Source organism: Lampetra planeri, chromosome 17 (assembly GCF_965212315.1).
Source record: "Lampetra planeri chromosome 17, kcLamPlan1.2.h2, whole genome shotgun sequence".
In the NCBI taxonomy this organism is placed as follows: Eukaryota; Metazoa; Chordata; class Hyperoartia; order Petromyzontiformes; family Petromyzontidae; genus Lampetra; species Lampetra planeri.
The window spans coordinates 5,672,265-5,691,959 of NC_136123.1; positions in this window are offsets into that span (position 1 = coordinate 5,672,265).

Consider the following 19,695-nt stretch of genomic DNA (forward strand, 5'->3'; position numbering starts at 1 on the left):
CAGTCATCAGCAAGTCCACTCAGCTGCATATCTTCCCGTAACCACATCAGCCCATATACTCTCCAAGCAACGCCACTCACTCACAAATCAGTCCATCTCTTCTCTAGCCCGTGCCGTGCCCGTTTAGTCTCCTCTATCCGGTCAAACAGAAGCTGTTTAGGCAAGCGGTAGCCGGGTATCGGGGCTACGTGACCCAGCCAACGCAGCCTTGATTGCCGGAGGAGCTCAAGGATGGCACTGTGTCCATATCTTCAACGGATCTGTGAGCTCCTCACACGATCCACGCAAGCACGCACATAAATGCAGCCAAAAACAAATATTCCACGGATAGCCTTTGCCAGGCTGTTGGGGCAAGTGTAGTGAGTGAGCACCGAATGAAGACCGTCACGACACACGAGGGGGTGGGTGGACAGGAACACGCCTTTGTTTGCCCAGTGCTGATGTTTTCCACACCATAGGAGGTATTCATTTAAGGCTGAGTCGATCTAAGGGAGGCCCATGACCAGTTCAGATAATTGTCAGTGGTGTTGGCCGTGAGCGGGAATTGAACTCGGGGTCGCCGGGTTCGTAACTGTGAATAAAAGAGTTTTAGAGCTAATCGGATTCCTCCAGCATTAACAAATATATGTTCTGATTCAGATTCCGTGACGATAGCGCGCTAACCGTTGCGCCACCGCTCCCCACATCCAAACACAAAGACACTGGCAGGGCACGGCGACTCGAGGGGGAGGGGAGGAGGAGAGGCGCGCATGAGGATGAGGATGTGAGGCGCATTACACGCTTAGCCCCCCACAAATCGCAACATATTCGTCAGTCAATACCACTGCCCTAGATTTTACAAACAAACATATAAGATAGGCGGCGTTCCGGACAATTTTAATTGTTATTAATTACGACTTGTTAACCCCGGAAAGCCTCACTGAGTCTCAAGACTCTTTTTCAGGAGGGTCCTGCCAAGTTGTCGCAATGGCCCTTCTTCATAGCTGAGAGATTACTGGGGGGTTTTTTTCACGTTCCTTTCGGGCAGGACGTGTTATTGACGAATGTTTTTAGTATTTGAGTTTGTGTACCACTGGCAACGAAGTAGGGGCCATCCATTTAGTACGTACGCATGGAGGGCGGAGGGGGGGTTAACTGAAATGCGCAGCTTGCGTATGGGGGGTCTACTGACAATGTACGCATAGGAAACGTGGAGGGGGGGGGGCGAAGCGTCGATAAAAATTCGTCTACATTGGCCTTCAAATGAGTTAGATTGTCCGGCGGTGGATTATCTGTTTGCTTAAACACGTTACTATTATTAATCCTTGATCGTTTCTGCGTGGATTAAATATCGGCCGTTCTATAGGATTCGGGGGGTGGGGGGGGGGTGCGTCAAGCGAACGTACGCAGGTGGGGGGGGGGGGTAAAAAGTCCGCGTGCGCACAGGGAGGTGGGGAGGGGTCAAGTTTTGACAGATTTTTGCGCACCTACTAAATGGATGGCCCCATATCACAAACAACGATTTAAACATTTAAATATGAAATGCCTCAATGCAGTCCAGGCCCAGTCTGGACACGGGAGCAAGGATGAAACGGGGCTGCACACACATTTACAACCACCATGGTAGATTTCCTTTAAAGGTAAAATAGTTTCTATTTTATTGTTCCAAATTGAACTCAAATTGTGCTATACCCTTTGGTGTCGTGTTGTTGTTATGAGCCAAAGACATTTCGCATTTGGAACTGTCTCAGAAAGCAGTGGCGCATTGCTACACGGCAGAGGTGTGGACTCGAGTCATGTGACTTGGACTCGAGTCAGACTCGAGTCATGAATTTGATGACTTGCGACTCGACTTGGACTTGCATAACAATGACTTTGTCCCACCTATGAGATGTGGACTCGAGTCATGTGACTTGGACTCGAGTCAGACTCGAGTCATGAATTTGATGACTTGCGACTCGACTTGGACTTGCATAACAATGACTTTGTCCCACCTATGAGATGTGGACTCGAGTCATGTGACTTGGACTCGAGTCAGACTCGAGTCATGAATTTGATGACTTGCGACTCGACTTGGACTTGCATAACAATGACTTTGTCCCACCTCTGCTACACGGTAAGAGAGAATTTGCCCAAGGAACTCTCTCAGAAAGCAGTGGCGCATTGCTACACGGTAAGAGAGAATGGCCCAAGGAAGGTAACTTCACAGAACTACTTCTGAGGTCCCTTCAACTGGCTCTTACTACACAACTCTATATGCCTGAGCGAATAGTGTTCATTTGAATGCCAATTATATCGACCGTATTCTCAGCTGGCAAACGCCATATGTCAGTGTCATACGAATTGTAAAATTAATGTTTAATGTTTAATGCATGCGGGTCGCTCATCATCAATCCAAGCACTATCCAGGCTCATTTCTGCTTGTGTTTCGAGGATCCGACGAGATTGGGCGCATCATTCTGAGCGATGTGGACATGTTGACTGCATGTCTATGCGAAAACTGAGTGTTTGGGCTCGTAAAAAAATAACACGATCACTGTCATCTCCAACCCAGACACCTTGCCTCGAGTTTTACCCCACGTGAAAGGCGATTTCTAGACAGAAAGTGGCGCGTTTGGTTTACTTCATCTTTCTACTTGGTTCTTTCGGTAAGGTCACGTAGAAGGGAAATAATAAAATAATAAAAAGAAAACATTATAAAAAACAATTCTCACGACGTTTCGGCCACAACGCAAGCAGCCGTCCTCAGGTTTTGATTAATTTTAATTTCATTTTTTACCTACGTGACTTTACCGACAAAACTAAGAGTACGGAATCCTTGCAGTCACGAAAGCTTCAAATCTAGAAAGAACAGGGCTGTCGGAAAGACAGCGTCCGAATGAACACCACCAAGCTTGGCAGCGTATATTTAAGCTTGGTTAGAGGAGGAGAGCGCCTTAGAGTCGCGGCATCTCTTCAGAAAGGTGAGAGACTCGATTAGCGAAAGCTTTAAATCGAAATTTACTTCATTTTGTTTAACGAGGTGAGAATTCCAGAGTTCAGGATGTGTCTCATGGTTCCCGCCATCCTCCCGTCATGCATTGCATCACCGCACTACGTGTGCAGTGCACAGCAGCCTTGTCCAGACCACCAACTCAAAAAAGAGTTCACATTGTGGCCGTGTTTGGATGCTACGGAGCAGGACATTGAGACACCTGCGTAAGGGTTTCTCATCCGTGCACGGAATTGTACCCTGAAGCAGAAGATTAGTGCTGGATACAGTCAGGTTTGCAATGTGATTTGTAACTTTGATCCTTCCCTGTGTATCGATAGTTCAATGTTAATATGCATATTTTGTGTGGGATTACTGCTGTGTGGTATTATCTTGGTGTGGTCTGTGACTGTTTTGTTGTTGTTTTTGCTAACTTGCCTAAGACTGATACATCGGAATGATATAACTTATTTATTGTGTCTTTACTTAAAGTTTTCGTGACTGCAGGAATTCACCTGATGACGATTACTTGTGTTGCGATCAAAACGTCGTGATATTTTTATTATTTTTTCTTCTCTCTACGTGGCTTTACCGTAAGACCCAAATAATTGTATTTATTGTGTATTTATATTTAGTGACTTGCTTACCATTTTATCTATTTTGCGCTCATATTGTGTTTTCGTATTGTTTGCTGTTGTAACTTGCTGACCCGCCCTTACTGGACATCTGTGAAAAAGAGCTTCATAGCTCGTCAGATTCCTCCAGCGGTCAAAATAAAGATTCTGACTGTGATCAGTGTCGTATATCCATCGTAGCCCACCGCTTGCCACCGTGCTCCTCGCTGGCTTTCTGTGGAGGAGCCCCTCACTGGTCAAAGGCCGGGAAGAGATTTCCGGCACTGCATAAGGGCGACACAATTCCAGTCACAACACCGCCCTATCTCAACGACTGCATAACAACACAACAACTCGCCACCAACTTTGGCACTTTCGCCAGCCACTCGCCGGCGGCCACAAGGCGTCCACCAGAGATTTTTGTTGTTTTGTTTTTATTGGTTTTGGTTTCATTTTTTTACCTACGTGACTTTACCGAAAGAACTAAGAGTACGTCCACCAGAGGGCGGTCTGGAGGGTACTTTTGGCCTCGTCGTCCAAGCTTGGCGAGACGTCTTGGAATCAGTGGGCGTTTAACCCACACTCTGCCTAACCAATGATCCGATCGAAATCCCTGATTTAGATCGGATCATTTGGGGTTAATTAGTAATAAATCGGCATTTTGAGACCCCCACTGCCACTGTGTAGCATATTATTACGTGCCAGGGACTCTATGAGATAATAGGACAATAGTCTGAGTCCATAATTGGCGATAAGTAACGGCAAAGCGGTTATAAGTGACTCAGAATTGTGCGCAGTTGCGTATACAGTCCACGACTTCCCTGAAGGCAAACACCTTCAGCGAGCGTGATGCCGATCACACGACGCGGTTCGAATTCGACCCAAGATCGATGGCTGCGCCATCGCCGCACACGCGTCGAATAAAAATCAAGGGACAAGTCCTGACATACTAACAACTCCTCTATCATTTTTCATTGCTGGAGGGGTTGCCCCCCCCCCACCTGAAAATCTTGGCTACGCCATTGCCCCCCACCGCACGCCTACCCGACATCACTGTGGAGTAACCGTGGATTAAACGCGGTGTAGCGTGGGCGGAAGCGGCGGGGGGATTTAAGAATCTTGCCCATTCACCCTCCACTACCCTGCCCATCTCACTGCCTCCACCCTACAAGACGGGGGACTCCCCACCCCTACGCAGGGGGCTGCCCGTACGTAGAGGCGGACTTGAGGTGCGCCAAGTTAAGTGGGGCGCCAGATTTGAGGGGGGGGGGACACGAATACAAATAAAATAAATAGGAGTAAAATAACGAAGATGTCATAATAAAAATAAAACATAATAAAATAATTCCAACGACGTTTCGGCCACAACGCAAGCAGCCGACCTCAGGTGAAGAACAGGTCTGTCGGAAAGACAGCGTCATTCAATCATTCAGACGCTGTCTTTCCGACAGACCTGTTTTTCACCTGAGGACGGCTGCTTGCGTTGTGGCCGAAACGTCGTGAGAATTATTTTATTATGTTTCATTTTTATTATTTTATTATTTCCCTTCTAGGTGACTTTACCGAAGGAACCAAGAAGATGAATCCCTGCAGTCACGAAAGCTTTAAATCGAAATTTGAAGATGTCATAGTTTCAATTCCCAGAGGGAATATGGACTACGATGCATTTTCTCAATATTGTTGAGAATGTTTTGGTTGGACAGACGGACGGACGGCCAAAACCTAATAATCATGCCCCTGGTTAAAAAAAAAACTCTTTAAATAACATTAAACGGACAATCGTGGCAAGATTCTTACTATAAAACCTCAGCCGAGATCTGCTCTTGGGCGCCGATTGCGTGGTTCGCCCTAGGGCGCCAGTTGATGGCAGCGGCTCGTCTCGTGCCGACCCTGCCCGCATGTTGAACACATCTGACAATAAGAGCTTTACAGCTCATCGGATTTCTCCATTATAAATACACATTCTGATTCTGATTCCCCCGTTCCTCTTCTTTTTTCCTTTGACTTCCCCATACAAAGTCATCCCACCCTCCCTCTATGTTGCAAAAGTAACAATGTTCGACCGGCACAATTCTCCCATGTAAATTAGACAGTTTCTCTGAGCCCCCCCTCCCTCTTCCCCGGTCGTCTGTCCCCCTCCGCTCCAGCTCGTTAACCAGGACGTGTCGGGTACATACGTGAGGCTTTCCGGGGATAACAAGTCGTAAATAATACTGGTAGGAACGAAGTGGACCAGACCACCAATAGATTAATGTGTCCGTCCGTCCGTCCGTCCGCGTTTGTCCGTCCGTCCGTCCGCGTTTGTCCGTCCGTCCGTCCGCGTTTGTCCGTCCGTCCGTCCGTCCGCGTTTGTCCGTCCGTCCGTCCGTCCGCGTTTGTCCGTCCGTCCGTCCGTCCGCGTTTGTCCGTCCGTCCGTCCGTCCGCGTTTGTCCGTCCGTCCGTGTATCAACATCGCCCCCTAGTGCAAACACTTGGAATGACCCTGTCTGACAAGATGGCCGCCCGCTCCCCCTGCGATATGTGAATTAAACAAGATGGCCGTCGCTTCCGGCGCATCACGGCAAAACTTTAAACTTCGCTTCAAAATTACTTTACTGAAACGCAGCACGTTTATTTAAAAACAATTACTTTACTGAAACGCAGCACGTTTTTTTAACACAGAGACAAGAAACATTTATTAACACAGAGACGAGATACATTTAATCGCCTTATTTGTGCACGAAAAGCACGGCACGAGGCCTAGTGCGGCAGGCTTCGTGAGGCCTAGTGCGGCAGGCTTATTAACACAGAGATGAAACGCAGCACGTTTATTTAAAAACAATTATTTTACTGAAACGCAGCACGTTTTTATAACACAGAGACAAGAAACATTTATTAACACAGAGACGAGATACATTTAATCGCCTTATTTGTGCACGAAAAGCACGGCACGAGGCCTAGTGCGGCAGGCTTCGTGAGGCCTAGTGCGGCAGGCTTATTAACACAGAGATGAAACGCAGCACGTTTATTTAAAAACAATTATTTAACTGAAACGCAGCACGTTTTTATAACACAGAGACAAGAAACATTTATTAACACAGAGACAAGATACATTTAATCGCCTTATTTAGCAACGAAAAGCACGGCACGAGGCCTAGTGCGGCAGGCTTCGTGAGGCCTAGTGCGGCAGGCTTATTAACACAGAGATGAAACGCAGCACGTTTATTTAAAAACAATTATTTTACTGAAACGCAGCACGTTTTTATAACACAGAGACAATAAATATTTATTAACACAGAGACGAGATACATTTAATCGCATTATTTGTGCACGAAAAGCACGGCACGAGGCCTAGTGCGGCAGGCTTCGTGAGGCCTAGTGCGGCAGGCTTATTAACACAGAGATGAAACGCAGCACGTTTATTGTTGTTGTTGTGCATATTGGCAGTGGTACCTGACTCGGATGAATCTGCAGCCCGGCAGCGGCAGAGCAGAGGCAGCGAGAGGCCTCGTCGCTGCTGCTATTCACTCGCTTATAGTTCTACCGTGTTCACTACATCTCTGTCGTGTTCACTACATCTGCTGTGTTCACTACATCTCTGCCGTGTTCACTATCATCTCTACATCTCTGTCGTGTTCACTATCATCTCTGCCGTGTTCACCACATCTCTGCCGTGTTCACCACATCTCTGCCGTGTTCACTACATCTGCTGTGTTCACTACATCTCTGCCGTGTTCACTATCATCTCTACATCTCTGTCGTGTTCACTATATCTCTGTCGTGTTCACTATATCTCTGTCGTGTTCACTATCATCTCTACATCTCTGTCGTGTTCACCACATCTCTGCCGTGTTCACCACATCTCTGTCGTGTTCACCACATCTCTGTCGTGTTCACCACATCTCTGCCGTGTTCACCACATCTCTGCCGTGTTCACCACATCTCTGTCGTGTTCACCACATCTCTGTCGTGTTCACCACATCTCTGCCGTGTTCACCACATCTCTGCCGTGTTCACCACATCTCTGTCGTGTTCACCACATCTCTGTCGTGTTCACCACATCTCTGTCGTGTTCACTACATCGTTCACTGGTATGCTTTCCAGTTGCTCTATCTGCTCCAATATACTAGTAAATGCATTCGAGTTTCCCCATCTAAGGTCAATTAATCTCAGATGTGATCGTTTGGAAATGAAAGACTACGAGTCTTTAAATCTCACAGCGTTTCTTGTCAAAACAAACATTTTTAATTAACGTTACACTAGAATACAGTATTTTTTTCTTTAACTCCTCTATACCCGGTCGATATCCCTGTACCGGTATTAGTATTATTCCTACCAGCCCACCCCGCAGGGTCCTGTTAAGAATTAAAATTGACCGGAACGCCGACTATTAATAGATATATTCTCAAATTTAGGGCTTTGCTCTTGACTGACGAATGTGTTTCTTTTTTGCCGCCCAACGTTCAGCAGCGGGCCTTTGTTATTGTGTACAGCAAAAATGTAAATAATAATAAAAAATGTTTCCAAAAATCTTGCCCGTTGTTTCAGCTGATCGTCGACCTCTGGATTTGAATTCCAGCGTGCTGAACACAACTCTGGGAACAATGGTGATAGATGATTAGAATACTTACACGAGTGAGTTTATTCTCGACAGAAACATCGCTCGGGAAGGAACTGAATACGTACGAGAGTACATCCACCGAGGAGATGGATCGACGGAATCCGATCGAAATCCAGCCGGCAGGCGCTGCGTGGATTGTTTACATCGCAGGATCGTGAGCGGTGGCAGCGTCTTGACGGAGGCCATCATCCAGCAGTGGATTGACCCTGGCTGTTGCTCTTGCTGCTGCTGCTGATGCCGATTCTTGAAAAGGCCGGGATTGCGTTTCCCGTCCCCGTTGTCATGGTCATTGCCCTCTCTCTCTTTTTTTAAACCCCCAGTCTCAAAATACCCCAAGCACGCGCTCCTGCGAAACGGGAGCACTTAGGTGGCCCGCGAGCACGCGCGCGTCTTTGTGTGTCAGTGTTCGCGTGTCAGTGTCCACGTGTCAGTGTGCGTGTCAGTGTTCGCGTGTTAGAACCCTCGCTTGGCGTGTTTGAAATATCAGCATTGGGGAGGCAAAGGCGGCAGGACGTGGTGTTTACACCCCCGCTCGTGTGCCCTCGTGTCGGCTCTTCATATAGGTGCTCGCTAACAACACTTGCCACAACAGCATGGTAAAGGTTATAGGGAGCGAAGTGAGGTGGGTGGTGTATGGGGGGTGATCTTTGTGTTTGTGTGAGTGTGCACGAAGTGCGTCTAGGGCCGTTCTTAGGGGGCGGGAGGCGGCGGTGCGGTGCCCGGAGGCACCTCAACGCCTTCGAACGAAAACGAGAAACTCCTACATCTGACACCGCGACGTCGAAAGCGCGGGGCCCAGGGCGGTCGCCCCGACTCGCTCGTGCCCCGGGGGCTCCGAGTGTGTACGTCAGTACGCATAGGTGGGCATGTGTTTTAAATAAACTCCCATCGCACGGGGTGACACACGCACACACACGCGCACACACACGCACACGCGCGCGCGCGGGCGTGATTATTACGCGTGAACCCGCGCGATCTGCCTTTGCCGAGGGCAGCTCTCACGCACTTAAGGGACTCGAAATCCACATCGATGGCTCGCTTCTTTTTTTTTGAAAAGAGATATCGCTCCCCCTCTCTCTATCCCCTCCCCCTCGTACACAACTCCCTAATTAATCCTGCACCACGCTGCACGGACACTGCACATACTCACCGCCTTCATTCCAACTGCGCATTCATGAAGTTGCTGTATTATATATATAATTTATATTTGGGCTCACGTGAAGAATGGAACGTAATTGGGTGTTTGAAACACCTTGCCTTCCTCAGGACTGCATTCATGCATTGTTGCTTAATGAATGTTCCCATTCATTAGGGATTTGGCAAAATCGTCATCATCGACAATGATGGGAAACAATGATGATTCACGGTATTTGTAGATGTACACACGTATGCTATGGTGTATTCAATAGGAAAACGCAGACATCAATAATAGGAATTCGATCAAACTCTGCATGTCAAGATGACATCAATATTCTTTAATTTACTTTTGCACGCAAATGTCTACTGTACTCGGCAGATAAGTGACACACAATCTCGAGTAACACAACATATCTCAGCAATATTAGTCAACCCTTGAATCGCCCTGCAATCTGGGAGGGCGTCATATTAGCAGCAGCAGCAGCAGCGTTGATTCGCTGCGGTTAAAACTCCGGACCAGTTTCGACCTAACGGTGTCACATCGGCAGAATCAGACTTTTGGCGTCATCTGGTCCAACACCATGTGAGACTAGGCTCTAAGGAAAGCTGTCTCGGGTGTGGACCAATCAACTTCAAGGACAGTGCACATTATCAGAGTTATGTCTTTTGTTTGTATTATGACTGCAGGTTTTGCGGTCTATGCAAACATGACTCCTTGTAAAAAGGTGTCAGTTTTTGTTGCCAGATAGAAGGGTAAAACACCAATTATCAGAATCAGACTTGTTTGAATCAACGCTGAATGAATTAATGCAGCGATTTCACGACTCGTTTGAATTAACGCTGGTGGCGTGCCAAGATGTTTGTCGGCAAAGACCCTCTCTTGAAGATGTTGGTGTTGGCATTGAGCATTAAAGCGGGTATGTAAGGGGTATTAAGACAGACACATGGTGAACATATATATAGGCATGCCGATTGCTAAGTCGTCAGACAATAGGTTCAACGAACCATGCTAATCGGAAGTGCGGGGGAAGGACAACAAACTAAACACAAAAGGCAGTTTTAAAGACATTAGTTTCCAATCGAGATGATTTCAAAGTGCACAGCTCCGGTGGCTTCCTAATATCGTAAGGAAGAACGTTCCAGACGGCCGCAGAAGCGCATCTGAAAGTGCGCGATGCAGTGACCGTCTTTGTTCGGTGGTTCGCCAACAGCCGCTGCGAGGATGACCGGAGTTCGCGTGATGGTGGTTTATGCTCTTTGACAAGATGAGCAAGGTAATGTGGTTCATTTATGGCACTTTGCATGTAACGAGTGCGACCTCGTCATGTATTTGGTCGGCAACCAGAAGCCAATGCAGCTCAGCGAGCACTGGACGGACATGATCGGATCTTGCAGTACCCGTTACGACGCGTGTCAAATGATGTTGCACACACCGCAGTTTGCTCATGTGTGTTATTTTCCAAGACGTCGCGTAGAGTAGCGAGCTGCAATATTCGAGCCGAGTGAAATAGGAACCGAATTCAGTTCCTGAAAAAGGCTCTCAGCACGTGGGAGAAAAACGTCGGACATTCTTGCCGAGCAACGCCCGGTACGATCCGAAAGCACGATTGGGAGAGCCGTACAGTAGTACCGCGAAATACCCACGCAGGGTATGAACGTGTAAGGGGCTGTCCATAAATGACGTCACGCACCGGGGGGGGGGGGGGGTCAGACATTTGTGACGATATGTAACGAAGTGGGGCGGGGGGGCGTTGAGAAATGTGACGTCACATCAAAATGCGCAACTTTAAATAAATGTAGACAACACGTTGTACTTAATTAAATAGACTTTTTAATAAATGTTTTCTCCTACAACGTCAGAGTGCAGCGCCACATTAAATACGCACTACAATGACAATAGTTTAAAGCGATTTGAAGCATGATTTTTTTTGGGGGGGGGGGGCAGAGCTTTGTGACGTCATATTTGAGGGGGGGGGTCTGACTTTTCGTGACGCCGTGTGACTAGGGGGGAGGAGGGGTCAAAAATCGTCCAAAGTCGCGTGACGTCATTTATGGACGGCCCCTAATTTATGTGAAAGCACCTTGCTTACCATTAGATCCACTCCCCCCCCTTTCCCTATTGTAATGCCACCGTTTTGTTTAATACACACAATTGCCTGTGTGAGAAATGCGCCCTTGCTCAAACATTTTAGCGATGAAGCTGCAAGAGGCAGTTTGTCGATGCGAATTGAAGCGAGAGCTCCCTGTGGTGAAATCCCCCTCCGCCTCCCTCGGAGAGGGGATTTGGGACGCGATTGCAAAGCAGCAGCAGTAGCCACCGCGAAAAGAACCCCCAACTCACGTGTCAAGCGACGTGGCTTAGCGGATCGATTTGGCCTTGCTGGAGATCTTAGTCCACACAGGTAAGAACTGCAGTGAACTGTCACGTGTTTTTTTTTGCATAATGTACAGAGGCTGAGTGCTTTTTTGCACGCGTTTTCTTGTGTGTTCGTTTGAACCGCGAGGGCAGAAATATTTTAATCCCGGAGAGAAAATCACGATTTTTTAAAATACAAAAGCTTTTGCGGGTTGTAGGTAAATGTCACCAGGGGGCAGCTTTGCAGAAACCACCGGGACACTCACAGGGGACGTTTAGTAGCCTTAACATAAGTGTACGGAAAGTATTTATTTTATTATTGTTGTCTTTACGAATATTTAAATAACTAAAAATCACGTAAGTAGGAAACAAATAATAATAAAATAATAGAAATAAAATAATAAATCTATTATTACTTTTATTATTTATTATTATTTATTTTAATTTTTACCTACGTGACTTTACCGAAAAAACCTAAGATTATGAATCCTTGCAGTCACGACAGCTTCAAATCTAGAACTAAAAGTGACCTTTGGTAAGTCTGTCTTCAGAAACCATATCTATCAATCGCACGTACCCAATTCATTGCTGGATGGGCGCCGCGGTGGCGAGATGTTAACTACCTCGCCTGGTATACAGGAGGTCGTTCGATCTCGATCTCGACCTTGACCCCTTGTTGTGTATTTGTATTTTTCTCCGAGTACGTCGGGGTTCCCCTCCACATTTAGAATCATGCGTTTCGAGTGTTTGGCTGCTGTAAATTTCCACACGATAAGCCACTTCGTGGAGCGATCATTTGTGGATAGGCCGCTTCTAAAAAAGGAGCCATAGAGCTGAGTAGGCCCTACCTGGAAAACAATTATTTTGTCGCACTGCCCTCTGCTGCGCACCACGGAGGTCCCACAGCAGCCTATAACACCTGTTTCTGCCCACAGCGCCTGCTCTCTGTGCGTGGCTGTCACCCATCAAAAATAACAATCACATCCTGCTGAGCTTCTAACATCTGGCGGGCTCCAGGTGATTTGGGCAGCTTATGATGAATTCTTATTTATCCATTCAAGAAAAGAGAAAAAAACACATGATATTCTCAGACCCAGCAGTGCTTCAGAGCCTCGGGGTCACGTCGACCCACGTCACGTTTAATACCTTGCAGGAATCTGTGTACACCCTTATGAGCTCACGGACTCACATCTTGCAGTGACATCTCCCTCACCTGGTCGGCAGGAGGGCGTGGGGTTGATTGCGACCCTGACGATGTCCGTTGTGTTGTGGAGGTCCGCGTGATCTCTCTTCCCCGTGGTGGTCGCGTGCATTTCTCTTCTTATGGCTTTCCCCTCTCCCCCTCCCCCGTCTACATTTAAAATCAACGCGCGTTTAGATTATTTGACTGCTCCTATAAATTCCCATGTGTGATGATGGTGACGATGATGTTATCCGCCACTGCCATGAGCTATAATGCGTGGCCAGGTCGCCCCTGAAAAATTAACCCGTAAAAACAAAGTTTTTCACTATAAATCCTTTATATGCGTGGCGGCTAGAGTCCTCTCGTCCTCTGGCTTGAGATGGCTGCCACCTATGGGTCAGATGATTGCCTGCCACCATTAAGCAATTGGTAATTAAATATAATTGATTTTTTCCTAAAAAGTGTAAAATGTAGGAAAAAAATTTTCACGAAAATAAATTGTCACGCACAACGAGTCTGTGTGCAAAATGTCAGCTCAATTGGATCACGGGAAGTGGGTTAAAAAACGACCGAAAGATTTGCACGGTCGTAAGCACGCAAGCAAGCAAGCAAGTGAACTTAATATAAAGGATTTAATAAAGGATTTAAAAAGAGCTAATGGAGCAATGAATGGGCTTTACCTGGTAAATATTTTTTTGGGTAAATATTCTCGTTTAGTTCACAAAATCTAAATAAAGACAGCAAATTGCAGCAGCAAGTCAATGGGTCAGAGTGGAGGGCGATGCCACCATGTTGTGACAGAGACTTCAATCCATTTAACGGCACTACTTTCATGGCCAACAAGAGTAGATAATGTGCGAACTCATTTGCTTGAACATGGTATTATCATACAAGTCACTTTTAGTGGCCATTCAAATTAATACGTAAGCTGTCACAGTTTATTCTGTGTGTGCGTGTGGTGCCTTGAGTGTGTGTGTGTGGTTCCGGGGAGAGGTAGTGTAGCGGTTAGTGCGCTGATAACAACGCTTGCCCCAACAGTCTGTTAAGGCTACACGGGGGATCTTTGTCTTTGTTTGCAGGGCACAAACCGAACCTGGGAAAATCTTTTCTCACCTGGCACACCACGTCCATTACGTCTGTTGTTGACGTGGCTGTGGCTAATATTCATGTGCCCGTGCCAGTCTCGTAGCGACCCATAACAAAAAAACATGTAACTCAGTTAGATATACATGCCCAGTCGTGTGTGTGGTGCATGTATGTATGCACAGTATGCCTTTAAACAGCTATTTCATGTGTGCGTGTATATTTATCACTGTATGATTAAACAACGTTACATCACGTGTGCATGCATACGTGCGTTGGTGTGAGTGTGCGTATATGTGTGTGAGTGTGTGTATATGTGTGTGAGTGTGTGTATATGTGTGTGTGTGTATATGTGTGTGAGTGTGTGTATATGTGTGTGAGTGTGTGTATATGTTTGTGAGTGTGTGTATATGTGTGTGAGTGTGTGTATATGTGTGTGTGTGTATATGTGTGTGAGTGTGTGTATATGTGTGTGAGTGTGTGTATATGTTTGTGAGTGTGTGTATATGTGTGTGAGTGTGTGTATATGTGTGTGAGTGTGTATATGTGTGTGAGTGTGTGTATATGTGTATATGTGTGTGAGTGTGTGTATATGTGTGTGTGTATATGTGTGTGAGTGTGTGTATATGTGTGTGAGTGTGTGTATATGTGTGTGTGTATATGTGTGTGAGTGTGTGTATATGTGTGTGAGTGTGTGTATATGTGTGTGTGTATATGTGTGTGAGTGTGTGTATATGTGTGTGTGGGGAGCGGTAGTGTAGTGGTGAGCACGCTGCGTTACGAACGTGGCGACCCAAGTTCGATTCCCGCTCACGGCCAACACCAGTGACGATCATCCGAACCGGTCCTGTGCCTCCCCTAGGCCGACTCAACATCAAATGAGTACCTGGTGCGGTGTGTAAACATCGCCACTAAGGAGACAAAGGCGGCCTGGCGTGGTGCTGGCCACCCATCCCCTCGTGTGCCGTGCCGGCCTTCATAGGTCCACGCTAACAGCACTTGCCCCAACAGTCTGTTAAGGCTACACGGGGGATCTTTGTTGTGCCGCATGTGCATGTGCATGTGCACGTCTTTAAACACTCAGGCACCTCGCATTAGCGCGGCCCTTTTAATCGTATGGCGTTAATGCACGGACAGATAATTCAGGTCAGCCTCTCTGCATCCAGCTCACACGACCCCGCACTTTAATTGGTTTAATTATAATGATTAATATAATTAAACCTGCCTCGCCATTTCATCGTGAAAACCCTCCCAACACAACGCAAACTCAAGCACTCCCTCACACGCGTTTTCACCGACAAATAACCGAGACAAGCCTGCGGATCACACAAATAAGAGAAAATGCCTCCAATGTTTAACAATGTTATTAGTATGGTTGATTGGTAGGTTATGAGCTCGTGTAACATTTTAGCTTAAATCACAACAACAATTAGATTTACACAGAGTTATTATTATTAATAAATTCGCAGGCGAGCTGCGTGTGCACAGTGTGTAGGCCACGTAGGGGTAGGTGCTTGCCACCCCCAAAGATTTAAGGGCAAGGATGGGGGACGAGGGGTATGATGCTGCCAGAGTAAATTTAAGGAGGTGGGGACTTCTAGAGATAGTTGTGGGGGGGGGGGGGGTAATGATGGCGTTACGATCTTGACAACTTGATTCCGTGCTGGAGTGAAATATCCCTTTGGAACTGAGCTGCAGAGTTTCACAATGCCATTTTTTTTACCACCAAGTAAGGCCCACTATTGATCTATATAGCTCGTTTTCAGAAGCGACCTGGCCACGAATGATAGCTCAGCGACGTGGCTTATCATGTGGAAAATTTATAGCAGCCAATGACTCTAAACGCATGTTTCTAAATGTGGAGAGAAAAAACCGGAAGACCCGGAGAAAAATCCACGCGACCACGGGGAGAAGGCGCAAACTCCAAATATACAGCAGCAAGCGTCAGGGTCGAGATCGAACCCACGACCTCCTGTATACCAGGCGAGGTAGTTAACACGTTGCCACTCGGGCCGCAGAGATGCTGCCACAGTGGTGTAATGGTTATCTCACACTGGACTACACCCAGCGTTGTTATTATTTTAGCAGGCAAGCTGCTTTTCGCACCGTGCCACCTCTGTCCACCCGCCAGTTATAAATGGGTGCACCAGGGTTAGTCGATCGGCAGGTGCCGCGTGTGGCGGGGTAGAGTGTGGCTACTCCCATCAATTCCAAGACGTTTGACCGACGTGGAATTGTAGCCCCCCAAACTCCCTCTAGAGCTGAGGCCCTGCCGCCTGCAGTGGGTGGCGTGAGTGACCAATCGCAGAGCTGCACTGTTATCTTTAACAAGCAGAACTCCGATAATTGTTTTTTTACCCTTTTATCTGGCAACAAAACTGACACCTTTTTTACGACGAGTCATGTTTGCATAGACCACAATATCTGCAGTCATAATGCAAACAAAAAACATTAACTCTGATCATGTATGCACTGTCCTTGAAGTTGTGCGCCTTTTGGCGTCAACTGGTCCAACCCATGTGAGACTAGGCTCTAAAGAAAGCTGTCTCGGGTGTGGACCAATCAACTTCAAGGACAGGGCATACATTATCAGAGTAATGTTTTTTGTTTGCATTATGACTGCAGGTATTGTGGTCTATGCAAACATGACTCCTCGTAAAAAAATGTGTCAGTTTTGTTGCCAGATAAAAGGGTAAAAAATCAATTATCATATTTTTCTACTGGCAAATGAGGTTCCAATGAAGCAAAACTCCGTTCTCTTTCTCGACACGGTAAATAAATATATGTGCTAGTCAATCAACCTATCGGCTTTTCAGGCCAATGTTGTCTAGCAGCAATATTAAGGCAAGCAAACTCTGGACCGGTTTCGACATTCTGGCTCTCGTCAGCAGTCAGGCTTATTAAACAATTACTGTTGGATTACCAGATGTTATTGGCAAGAGAATGCCATTTAAAATAAGAGGCCTCTCTGTTCAACGCAAAAATACAGAACATTTGTCTCTATAGTCCATGGGCCATTGCAAAAATTGGTACCATCTAAGACAGCAACGCTTCAGTCGTACAGATTTATTCATACGGCCCATGAGAATACATTATTTGACCACCCCACCAAATTTCAAATGGTCATCACATGGCCGTGTAAAGAAAATCGGAATCGTTTAGCTAATGCCACCTCTCAGGTGGTACCAACAAGTGAACTACATCTTCCTGTGGGCTCGCTGACTCTTGCCGACGACGGCCGATTGCAACGCGTTGGTGAGCGGTGTGCCGAGTTGAGTGGTTAGGCTGCCGACCTTTGAGCCACCGTGCCACGTACCGATTCGTGAAGAAAACCAATTCTAACGTTGTACAACGTGTCGTGGGTAGCTTTGCAAATCGGCACGCGGTGAAAGGGGTTAAACCATAAAAAGCAGGCAGCTTCACGCTTAAGCCAGTAGGGTTGGCAAGTGCGCACAGGGGATGTAGGGACATTTAAACAAAAATCTCATTTAATCACGGATATATATATGGCCTTCTGGGGTGCAGTAGTGGAACAGTTCATGCAGTGGTTAGCGCACACCACGTTGTGAACCCAGCTAACATCAGTGGCGAAGTGACATCTGGACGGCTACTGGCAAACCCTTGACCCTTCACCAACGCGCGCTGACCAGTGTGGTGAAGTATGGTTAAATATTTGCGATGACCAGCACGGTGTTGGAAGGTCGGCGGAATTCAGTGGTGGGATGAACAACAGCAGAACATTTTGACCGTACTGTTATTAAAAATGACGATAATTTTTTCTGTTTGTTTTAAATCTAGAAAGTCTCAGGAGGAGCATCCTCCATTGGGAAGTTGGCCGTGTCCATTCGTGTTCAGCTTCCTGTTGTAGGGAACCAGGGTACGCGGACAAAACCACCGCTCGCATTAAGAGGTGGGTAACGCTCCGAAGCTCCGCGTAGATTGCTTCAAGAACCTATTTCTGCACTGGTTATTCCCTGGTTGACTCGCAGTACACACCACACACACACACCTACACCACCTGGTCTTCTCAGGCAGCCCCTCGTCAGTGTGCACAGCAGGCTCAGCCCTGCTTAGCTTCACGAAATCCGACGCGACGGAGCGCGTTGGTGGCGATTACAACGGCAGCTCCATCGCCGCGGCTGTGAGCATTCCGCCTGGATGTTTATCTGCTCTATTTGTGCAGAGAGAGCGGTTTCGGTCAGTGGGACGTATTGGCATGCCCCCCCCTCCCATGGCCTCGATCGATAGCCCCCTCACCCCCATTCACGGGGGAGCATCGCGGTCGAACGCCCCCTCCTCTGACGATCGATTCGCCAGCACGATTCACATCGGCTCATTTACATCACACGCCGCGTGTCCCGCGAACACGGATTGTCGTGTCCGTCAATCAACACCGATCAGCGCCTCCTGATGCGGTTTGCGATGGCGAGGCTTGGTGCGCTCCAGGGCCTGGTTCTTTAGGGAACGGAGCAAGAGCGAAATAAATAAGTAGATAAATAAATAAGTGAAAACATCCATCTGTGCAGCTTCACGTCCGCTGTGCCGAAATGATGCGCGCTCGTTTTCCACCTCGGCTGTCGCTTCATGTCGCAAAGGTCTTCAACGCAGGTCCCGTGGATCACAAGGGGATATGATTCAGAGGACAGTTTCCATCAGGGGGTCCCCTAGGTTAAAACCCCCCCAAAAAAAGTATGGCCACAATATAAACGCACGTTTCTGATGTTGTTGTTGTTGTAGGAATGCTGTGAACACGTAAGATAATGCAATTGGAGTTGTGGGGCTAATTATGAGTATTGTTTTTTAAATGAAACAAGCATTTGGAAAACAATGGCACACACAAATTAAATTGTCACCATCCTCAAAGGAGTGTCACGTGTTCATGAGTTTTATGAGTTGTGAACGTTGTGGAATTGCCACCACAGAGTCAGCGATGACAATTCCACATTTCTGCGGTGGGGAACAACCACGATAATTTATCTCATAAACATGGGCTGATGATTCACATGTATTCACATTTGTCATGGCATCAATAAAAAAAAATCCATTAAACATTCCCGTCGGGCTGATTTACGCATGCAGGAATTCGTGATGCATCAGCTTTGCTGGACTCCTATCTCCAAAAGGATTATTCACGTTCAGTCATATTCATGACAGCAGGTTTAATAGAGCAGTCGCATTCCGCAAACTGATAAGACCCCGTGGATGTCCACACAGTCAAATGCGCATATCCACCCACTGCCAATACCTTAAATCTCCGTATTTCCTGAAGAAGGCCGGTCACGAGATGTGTCCAGGTGTTCGTGTCCTCTCCCTCTAAAAACAATCATCGCTTCATCTCGGCTGTGGACGTCCACTCGGGTGCATTCTCTCCCTTGGCTACCACTCCATAACTGGTCTTGACCAGCAGCCATCACCCCATTCTCTAACGATGTCTCATGACCGAGCCCACTTGCTTTTCTTAAGTCAAAATTGGGTCTTTCATGTATGTGTAGTGACATGGAATGGATCACTATGGCAGGTAGCGCGGGTTGCTGGCAAAAAGGTGACCTGCTGCTGTAGCAGCGCTATCGGCCAGCAGGTCAGGGGATAGGCGAGAGGAAAGGATGCGGGGATAAGGTGATAGAGGGGGTCAGTGGCGTAGCTAGGATATTTTGCGCCCGGGGACAAACTATAAAATTGGCGCCCCCCCCCCCCGTTTAATCACATACCAAAATGTAATTACATGACATGTAGGCTGCGTGTGGCGGGATATATAAACTTTTAGGTTGAGG